The sequence below is a fragment of the Pecten maximus genome, chromosome 5 (genome assembly GCF_902652985.1).
Source record: "Pecten maximus chromosome 5, xPecMax1.1, whole genome shotgun sequence".
Taxonomy (NCBI): domain Eukaryota; kingdom Metazoa; phylum Mollusca; class Bivalvia; order Pectinida; family Pectinidae; genus Pecten; species Pecten maximus.
Window position 1 is genome coordinate 24,687,392 of NC_047019.1, and position 11,099 is coordinate 24,698,490.

Here is an 11,099-nt window from a genome sequence, read left to right on the forward strand (position 1 = left end):
CCAAACCACAAGTTAACTCAAATAAGACGTATAACACACATTTTCCAGGATTAAAGTAGTGAGATAATAAATGTGTAACCGCTGGAAAGGTAGAATAAACTCTACAGTACTACGGGTTCGGTTTAATATTATCACACGAAGCCTACAATAAAAATAAAATAGCAATACGTCCAATAGACACGACTACTGTAAGAAATACATAGACGTACTGTTATATGAGAATAATAATATAAAATACAAGCTACACAACAATGATGTATAATCAGCATCTGTGTTACATTTATATCACATATGAACTATTCCTGTTATTTTCCCATGACGAATATAACGTTTATTAACTTATAACGTATGTATATATTTCGTCAGTACCAAGCAATACTTTGAACGGATTTTGATGGATTTTTACGTCTCAGGAGCAGTAACTCCCATACCAGGCGAGACGTCTGCCACTTAACGATGAACGAGAAAGAAAATCATCCATGTTGAATATGGCAATGTTGTCGCCTCTCATGATGTACCACGACCGGAAGCTTCTTGACAACAGAAAATATTCAAACGACATCGCCCTGTGAATTACATTTATCCGGGAGAAACCCAAAAAACATGGATGTTCGATACTACAGTATGGGACTCACATAGTTAGTTCTCAATACCCTTGTCAATATACATGTACATGTGCAATAACTTGTATTTTAAAATTTGAAGATTTTTCTATAACACAAAGTTTTTTCAACAGTTTCATTAATATGAATACTCCTATTTATATTAAAAATGCGTGCTCTTCCTTGTGAGAAAAAGAAAGCTTTGAAAAGACATTTACCTTAAGGAAGACCGAACTAAAGAGAATTGAGATGACATAGAAATCTGACGAATATAAAGATGCAGGATATAGACATCCATACACGATATTGTGGTCTTCAAATGACCCCCGGGAAATCAAGCACCTGATAGTCACCCGCAAACCATTTCGAAACAAGTGACAGGTCATCGTCGGCCCCACGGATTCTTCTAAACCTTTTACCCGTTGGACCGGTGGGATCACTGACTCGAAAACATTTACTTTGACATGAATTTTAATATTTTTATTGGCCAATCAAAATACTTTTTGATTAATGCAGTTTTTCTTAAAACGTTTTCGGATTAATCCAAAAGAGAGCAATATTTATATGTTTGTCGGTGTACATTCTACAAGTTCACAAAAAGTAAGTTAATTCGTATTATTACATCAATGGGTAATCGAGAAATCTGACCATTGGATTTAGACGATGCTGTAACAGTCATGAATACAATTCAATTATCAGTGCCATATAGACTATGCTTTACCAGCAGCTAAGCTGATAAAACGCATTAGTAATTGTTGCGATGGCTTCATTGTCTCGTATCCCCGACTAGAATAACTAAAATACTTGTAATCTTACAACATATCTCGCTTTAAGTGATAATGAGCCAACTTTGACAATGTACTAAATGCTAAAACGAATTAAACAGAAACCACCTTCAGTCTATATATCTCTATAACAGTAACTAGATAAAGCGGACGGGGTGTTGTCTGTGAGAAGGGTCGATCAACTGTACTAGATATAGGCAGCTGTATAATATGAGGTTAAGTGAAGGAGGAGAGGTTAAGGAGCGGTAGCAAACGGTATTCCCAACCGTCACAGGGAAACAGAGAAAAACGTAAAACAATTATCCAACTGACGTTAAGGCTTTATGCAGGTGTGGAAACAGGAAATATATGTATATGACAATTTGGTATCATACTCTCGTAGCAACGTAATACTTGCCTAGGTAGTATTAATCACCACTGTAGAGACAATAGATGATGTAGCTAGTTTGATATACCTTAGAGCAATATACAACAGTGTACGCAAAGTAAACAAAGTACGACAGGCCATCGGACTGAGTGACAGCAAAAAAATGAAAGATTCATTTGAGTGACTGGTCATCAGACCGAGTGGCAAAGTAGTGAAAATTGTCCATGGGGTTGACATGTCATCACAATTAAGGTCATCGTAAAGAAAAGGACCATGGGTACGAAAGGTAATCGCAATAAGGGACATGATCGACGAGTCAACAGACGTTTTGGCAACAAAGAACTATAAGATCGGTAGGTCATCAGACCATTGGACAGTGGGATCGACGGGTGAAAAGGTCCATGGGAACGACAGGTCATCAGACTGTTGGACAGCGATGATATAATGGTCATGGATGCGACAGGTCTTCACAATGAGGGGCAGCGCAGAGAATAGGACCATGAGAACGATAGGTCGTCAGACCTTGAGGCAGCGCAGAGAAAAGGTCCATGGGATCGTCAGGTCATCTAGCTGTTGAACAGCGTAGAAAAAGGGTCATAGGTGCGACAGCATTTCACAATGATGGACAGCGCAGAGAAGGGGTCCGTGGGAAGCAGATTATCATAATGATTGGAAGCGAAGATAAACGAACCATAGGATCGACAGGATATCATAACAAAGTAATGTGTTAACAGTCAAGTATATGTACCACAAGCCCCCTTCCCTCATTCCCTGGTTTTAAGGGCAATATCAATGTTGTAAATGCACCTCAATTAAATTAAGCTGCTGAGTCTGTTCCTACTATTTTGCGTAGAAAATATAAAATTGTTATCGAAAAGTAACATCGACTTCATTCTGTTTGCTATTCATCTAAGACATTACTTGTTTGTTTGTTATGTGTATTCTGTAGTTAATGTCTTTTATATTGGTGTGTATTCATGTGAATTTGAATTATATAACCATAGATAATTGCTCAGAGACTTCTCATGATAGCACTCAGCTAAACGTTAAGTGATTTCCATTATCTGGACAGTGGCAAAAATATATCTAGATAGACATAAGAAGAGAAAATATCGTGAAGGCATTATATATTAAGCCTGCCACTGCCTGTCTGATTAGGGGGGAGAAAAGCTCTCCGCATCCGTCGCGTGTTACATCTAACGCCCAAACTTCCTCCGCTATCCAGCTAGCGGCCATGCTGCACTACCGATCCAATAATTTAATAAGTGATGTACTTTTCAAATCGCTGGCAGAAAGTCAGAGTACAAAGTGGCAAATTGATAACAAATTAACAATGTGTACATGCCATCTGCACATAATTAGCTATCATCATCAAAATAATAGAAATTACATCGTAACTTCAGAATTTCATAACACGAAAATATATGGTGAGGATTCCTGGTCGTTAGGGCAAACAATATCCAAGAATGAAAACGAAACCTTTATCGCTTGTGTAATTATGTTAGAACACAGGACGGATGGTAATTGTGTTAACAAATTAATTTGCACTTTTAATCCCAAACATTGTTACAGCTGACGTTTTCAAATGTGTCAGAGACTATCATCCAACGATGAATGTTATTTCACCATACTTACTCCGTAGATAGGAGAGCAAAGGAAAACGACATTGATTTCTATTGATCTCTTACATCAAGATATGTAATGATCAAAGTATTGTTTAAAATGTAAAACAAAAAACAAAAACAAATTATATTTCGATACAAATTGGGGGTTTAATAGATTAGAGCCTAAAATTATTTTAATCGCATCATAGAGCTGTGTTTCGGCCCTCTGGAACTCGTCAATGAGGTCAACAGAAATGTGAAAATTTGGACTAGGAGAATGCGAAAGTTCAATGGTTTTCAAAGCTTGGTTTAAAAGGATTTAACCATGGCAAAGCTTTGTATGAAATACAGGAATGAATTATCATTCGACACAAGTTGAGTTTATTATGCAACGAATATTCTTTCAATAAAATACGAGCAAATGGAGTGAAGAATCTGCATTTGTATATTTGATGTAAGGAAAGCGCTTTCGACACGGAAATACGATACGGCTTGTGTGCGTTCGACACAAACTAAGTTTATGGTGCTAAAAATGTACTTTCATCAATATCACAGGAATTGTCTTACATATAATCATGTTTTATGTTAAATGCAAGGTAATAATTTATTGTCAATTTTAAACAAGATTTCTCTCTAAATTCCGAATGCTTACGATATGCTACCCTTACTGATACAAACATCCCCGATTAATATTTCGGACATTCAGCTTATCATTATTTGCATTACAATATCATTTTTGTACATGTAAACTTTTTATTTTCATGTGATGTAAAATAAATAACCACAATGAAATTAACTTGTATTCAAACAAACATACTTGTTAATACGATTAAGTGTTTAGTATGCATGTTTTTACCTGCTAAAATAGAAGTTTGTTTGCTTGTCGCGTGTGAACTCCGTATTTTGATATATCTATGCCTTCGGTATATACGTTTCTGTTACGTCTTCTAGACACCATCTTGTGTTTGGTTTTACTTCTACATGTAATACGTTAGGTATTTATATATAGATTTCCATACACTATTGTGTGGCCATGTTCACATGCCAAACGTTCGCCATTAAAATAAATGATAATTGTCGAAAGCAATCATTGTAATTTCTTCATAACCAAATTGAACCAGCTGTTATTCTTTTTGTTTATCTATCAATGGACAACATAAACTATCTATAGATAACTCGTGAGTTGCATGTTACGTTGACGGAAATACTTTATACTCGTATGTGTGTAAAAAAACTGATTATTAGGTAGCTTGCATACTCTATATCGAGAAAAGATCTATACTGCTTTTTTAGTTTAAATCTGTTATTTCACAACTACTTATATTGACTTCGCCTCCAAGGGAGACATATATTGTTATGTAGAATCAGATTAAATGGCTAGTTGGTACTGTGAGCTGTGACATTATTGAACTACACAAATTATTCAATTCTTCTTACGCTTGTATTTGAGCTCTGGTAATCGCGTAAACACACCAGCGCAATATGTTGATTGTAAAATCATTACAGAACTAAACCTTGATAAATGTCATCCAGGAATAAAAACATGTACTGCTATCTTATGCTATATTCATATGAATTCATTCGACACCCTTTAGAAGACAACTCATCGGATACATGGATCTACAATAAACAGACCAGAAGTTGAAATAACATATATGGAAAATGTAAATAAAAATGTATTTATCCAGAAATCAATCGGTTGCCATCTTTAAAATGAAAGCTGGTCGTTAAAAGTGTCTCACACTTTACAAAGCCCGTTGCCATGGTAATAGATAATATCAGCCGAACACTCTTCCATGATATGACATTATAGAGATATGCCGGCTTCATCTCATCTCGTTTCCTGAAGCCATCATATTTGTGAAGAACACATTACAAAGATTTTATGAAAAAACGATGCAGTAAGCTTTCTACATACCTACCAATAAAAGTTTAATTGAACGCGTATTATTTCAATTTAGCAAACTCAAGTCAATAAAAATTCACAGAATTCAACCAATCACCAATAGCCAAATTAAAACATAATTTAAGAATTATGTATTTAAGTCTATGGTCCAGGATAGTTAAGTTAATATATGTCCTAACATTTGAAGATGAATAATATCGTGATTTAGCCTTAATATACTAAAATGATAAACAAACTGAATGATGTTTCGAGCAGTATAGTTACTTATTAAACCCACTATCATATCAATAACGGTAAATGATAGTTCACATGCATGCTAGTGAATGGTAAGCCAAAACATCCAATCATTTCCTTGTCTTTAAGAGATTATGAAACGCAACGAAACCATAGTTCTGGCACAACGTCAGTATTTACACAAAGTATACATGAACAAGCAGACTAATGCCATATAGTCAGGAGGATTAAGTGGAGATTGTGTCATCGACGACATTTTTTAATACATTGTTTATACAACTTCGTTTCAAGCATAGATCCCTTTATAAGTACTTGGCCATCCATATACTATTCAGGAACTATGATATTTTGCTGATACTAGTTTAATGTAAAATGTATTTCCGAGATTGAAGTACATTTTCAAATAGCGTTAAACCATGGCATTATTACGCTGGACATCATTCCATTTGTATAGCTATATTTCCACTAAATCGACCATTGTCGGCAAAAAGGAAAGTTTGAGGAACATTAACAATATATTAGCTACATATAAAGGATGCCATTGTATCAGTTTACCTACATACATCTACAGCCCACATGTTACTCCAGTAGTTTACCTCAGAGAATCATGTCAAGGATGCAAGTGTTATTCAATATGTGAAGTGCAATGGTAGCCATTGGCTTCCTGGTTGACAGTATTTCTAACAGACTATTGACATACCAATGAAAACCATTTGTGATAAGCACTCTCCTTACATCGAGAAGACCAGATAAGTCACATACATGTCTTTTATTCCATAAAAATCTACACCACTTTACAGTCTATATTTGTTCTGCTCCTTTCTATCCATATTCCCGTTTCGTATAAATACAATATTAGTATATTAATAATATGTTGCGTGAAAAATGTTGTATATGTGTATGTTGTATATAAGCCCTTGTTACTGAAAGGACGTAAGCTTGTTGATTCAATCCATTTGCTTTGTTCTGCAATACAATAGAGTTCGCGTATTATTTAAAGATTTTATTTCTGAAAGATAACAGAGGAATTTCATTAAATTTAGCTATTCTGTCTAATCTCAAGGTAATCTTTCAGTTGGCATCGAAGTAAAAATTACCTTTAGTTTGCGAATGAATGTAAAACTATTGTTTAGTCTTTGCTGCATTTATTCCCGTAAAAAGGACCGTATATGTAATTATATGAAGAATTCATGTTTAGATATTTTATTGACACTTTCTCTTTATAATGTATTTGTTTGGACAGCTGCTGCTACATGTATATATATATTTTATTTTGTATTTGCCAATATGTATATGATATAACAGACAACGAAAAAGTTAATTTTACAGAAATTTATTATAGTTTAAATGTTTACATAGTTCTATGTTCGTGTCAGATCTGTTTGAACTATTCCTATTTAATCAAATTTAAATATCTGTGTCCTTTTTCGCATTATTTGCACTGTAAATAGTATTTCCATATTAAAACATTTATAATACAAGAAAGTGACAGTTTTACACGGTCCGTGCAATAATTAATCGCGGGGAAAAACAGGTCTGCAATAATTTCATCTTTTTTTTAATGTTAGCATATTGGCTTTTTGTTTTATCTATAAATTATTTAAATTAAACGCCAAAAGAGCAATTGATATGCTCGTGGATATTTCCTCAAGCGCTGATGTCATTTACCATAAACAGCCTGATATGAAACATGTTGTTTGCTAAACATTCGGAGGCAGTAAATAATCAAAACCGTATTACAAGCGTATGTCGACGTATGGCATCAATTAGCACATGATTGACGTCAATCTTAGAGGGTGTCCGTGCCCAACCACTAATAAACGTTTTCAGAAAAGAGTGTTCCTGTGCTGACGTTTGGTATCCATGTATCCTGATATAAACGTATGTTGACAGTTTAGTTTGTTAATTTGTCCTATGTACATATGGAGGTAAATTGAGGACGGCGTCCGCACATGACTGGCAACAGACACATGTTGTTATAAGGCAATCATGTCTTCAATAATTAATTTTCTTTTTTTATATATAAACAAAATGTACAGACGTAGCTTCTTGCATTCTTACTGAAAATCCATTCGTCCCCATTTGCGTCATGAAATGACCAGTACAAACAGTAATTTTGTTTGGAAATTGAGATACCGAAGTGTGACTTCCTACCCTGCCATCACAGGCAAAATATGGGCGATACGCTGACACTGTAGCCTGACACACAATCCTGCCATTTCAGGCAGAATATGGGCGACACCTTGACACTGTAGTGAGACGCCCAATCCTGTTTTTTCAGACATAATATGGGCGACACCTTGACACTGTAGTGAGACGCCCAATCCTGTTAGTTCAGACATAATATGGGAGACATATTGACACTGTAGCCTGACACACAATCCTGCCAGTTCAGACATAATATAGGCGGCACCTTGACACTGTAGCCTGACATCTAATCATGTCATTTCATACAGAATATGGGCGACACCTTGACACTGTAGTGAGGCGCCCAATCCTGTTAGTTCAGACATAATATGGGCGACACCTTGACCCTTGACACTGTAGTTAATACTCAACCCTTAAACATACAATATGGGCGACATCCTTACAGTGTTATCAAACAGAATACGGACGAAACCTTAACACTTTTGCGTGACGTCCTACCCTGACGCATCAGACAGAATACGGGCGACATCCTGACACTGTCGAGTGACACCTAATCATGTCACATTAGACAACATGTTTGCGATACCTTAACACTATGGCGTGATGCTCAACCTTGTCACATCAGACAGAATACTGTAAGGGCGACACTGCCAGTAGTCCCCCGGTGTGGCCGTCTCCATCCTTCGATCTCGTTCTCTGTAACCTATGATAGTCTTGTGATTTGGCCGTTCCACTGCAGCTTACACGTTTTATAGTTAGTAAGTGTCTTATCACCAGGTGGTTGTCATTATCACTCATTTTCTTATTTGTTTATCTTTCTGGGTAATCGTCAAATACGTTTGTAGTAACATTTTATTATCTTGAAAATATGTTTCTCTTCCAATTCACTATTTTGTGTTGTGTGGGGCCAGTAGTACATGAGCGCATCAGTTAGATAGGCGAACAGGGTGAGATGTTCCACTCATAGAAAACATTAAATATTCCACATCATATCGGTGACAGTATTTCACATCCCGATGTTATCAACCAGTCACATCAGAATTGTGCCAACTGTACCTGTACTATGGCGATATCAGTTATGCAAACATTGTCACTAAATCAATAGAAAACATTGCTCACTATTAATTAACAACCGTACCTACCATATTTAAACACGTCCAAATAAACCTTTCAACAATATCAGCCTTAAAATATCGTACGAAGAGAGACAACTCGTATTGTCTTGGTGGATATTCTAAAAACAAAACAAAGAATACATTTGTATCCCCGTCCCATTTCCCGTATCTTTTGTGTCTACCTAGAATCGAAAGACCTGATCCTAATACTACAGGTGCGATACTTCAACGGTTTCGTGAGAGAGGAGCAGTGTTCCACGGTTCCCAACTGCAAGAAAAAAAGTTGTTCTTTCTGCCAATACAAGAAAAACATACGCAATCTATCAACCATTTAATTATCTTTCATTTGTAAGAATGATTTTCTGTACTTTCCTCATTTTTTCTCTTTATCTCTTAATGATTTGTATATCTGTGATTAATCTAAAAAAAAACGGACATAACAAAGGACTGTGAAGAACCTCCATATTAAGTTTGATATTTTCCCAGTTCTACAATACATTCAATACATTCAAATGTTAGTGATAACAACCTTTCAAAATCCTCGATGGCCACTTGTAGGCAATTTCGTTTCCATGATAAGACTCAAGACGAAATTCGCACAAATAAGAACCGATGAGAACATATACATCAAATTTGAGAAATATCCTTTTCATATTTGTAATGCCAAAATTGCCGCCTGTTAGCCGTTGTGTTTTCCCGTTCAGCCTCAAAATTGAAAAGGCTCAACAAGGGACCAAGTTGAACCTATACATCAAGTCTAAAAACTAGGGACCAAATGGGCCTGTATATCTGTCACCTACTACTTATGTGATTTAAAGTTGATATTTGTAGTTTATGTGGCTGCTTAGCCGAATACCTCTTCATTCCAATATGAGTGTAACCCTTCATCGCAGCATGCTCCTAACCTATATCATAAATGAAGCTCTTTTAACAGCTGTGACCTTGCAAATAGGTCAAGGTCATTACTTAAACAGACTGTGAGGCCCTATTACTTGCATACTACACTCCCATTACAAAAATCATGTCTCAATGCTTCTTCATTATTAAGAGGAAGCCACTGGAGTTTAAAGATTTTAGCACATTTGACTGCTGTGACCTTGAATATAGATCAAAGATATTCATTTGAACAAACGTAATAGTTCCTTACCTACCTACAGATCTATTCTGTCTCTGGTCTCTCAGCTATATGTATATTATAGAGGAGAAGTTGTATAAAGATTATATCACATTTAAACCCTCTGACCTAGAATGAAGACAAACTTATCCACGTGCAGAAAGTGCCTCCTCCCCCTCACATTCTTGAAATAATATTCATTTATGTTATTAATGTAAATTATACAGCTTTCTGACGTTTGATTTTCACACGACATGCCTGTGTGGGCATATGGTGACAATGAGATCCGACTAAAAGACTGTGGTATGTCCCACTCGTGTCTTTCTCCTATAAGAGTATTATCCGAACACGATATTTTCAAATTGCGTGAAAGGCATACAAAACGTATATAATGTGATATTAACCTAGCAATGTTTTATAACCTTATCTGCCAAACATGTCGCCATTGGTCAGAGTGTGTATCTTTGGAGAGATAGTATTGAAAGTAATGTTGGACGTACCTCGTTAGTATAACCTTTCACACTTCGCTCCGAATACTCTGTTGTAAAAATCATGCATTGCAGAGAAAGGACGCTCCTACTTTACCTAGGAACATATTGTTTTTAGTTCCTTTACTTTTTGCACTATCATGAATTTCATTCCTCGTGACACTATTATGAATTTCATTCCTCGTAACATTATTATGAATTTTATTACGCGTGATACTAATATGAATTCCCCATTAAGAAAAGTTTAACCAGTTTAATAATTAAAGTGTTTCCAAAATCCTTTTAGAACTATTTCAGGTAAGACATGATTGAACCTGCCTTTCTTTAAATCCATGTTAACGTAGTATATATAGAAACATATGTGCATGCATGTGAGGACTGAGGGTAAATAATGCAAAACAAATCAAACAGACATAAGATAACATCACAACAAAAACAATTTATTTGGATTTATGGAATGGAAATTAATTATACTAAACCAGATAATACCCACACAGGCAGTCTATAAAATATATAATTTTATCACTTATTTATATCTAGCCTTTTAGCCAGCTGCCTGTACTCCCGCCACCAAGATTGTGTGGGGCAATGTTCTCACATTGGCCAGGCTGTTATCATCACAAAAATAATAAACCGTATTATTAAGAGTCATCCAATTAAAAATTGAAGATATTTTTACAATCCTATAAATAATTTTTATGGTGCAATTAAACAGGAGTTACTTGAACAATAGGTA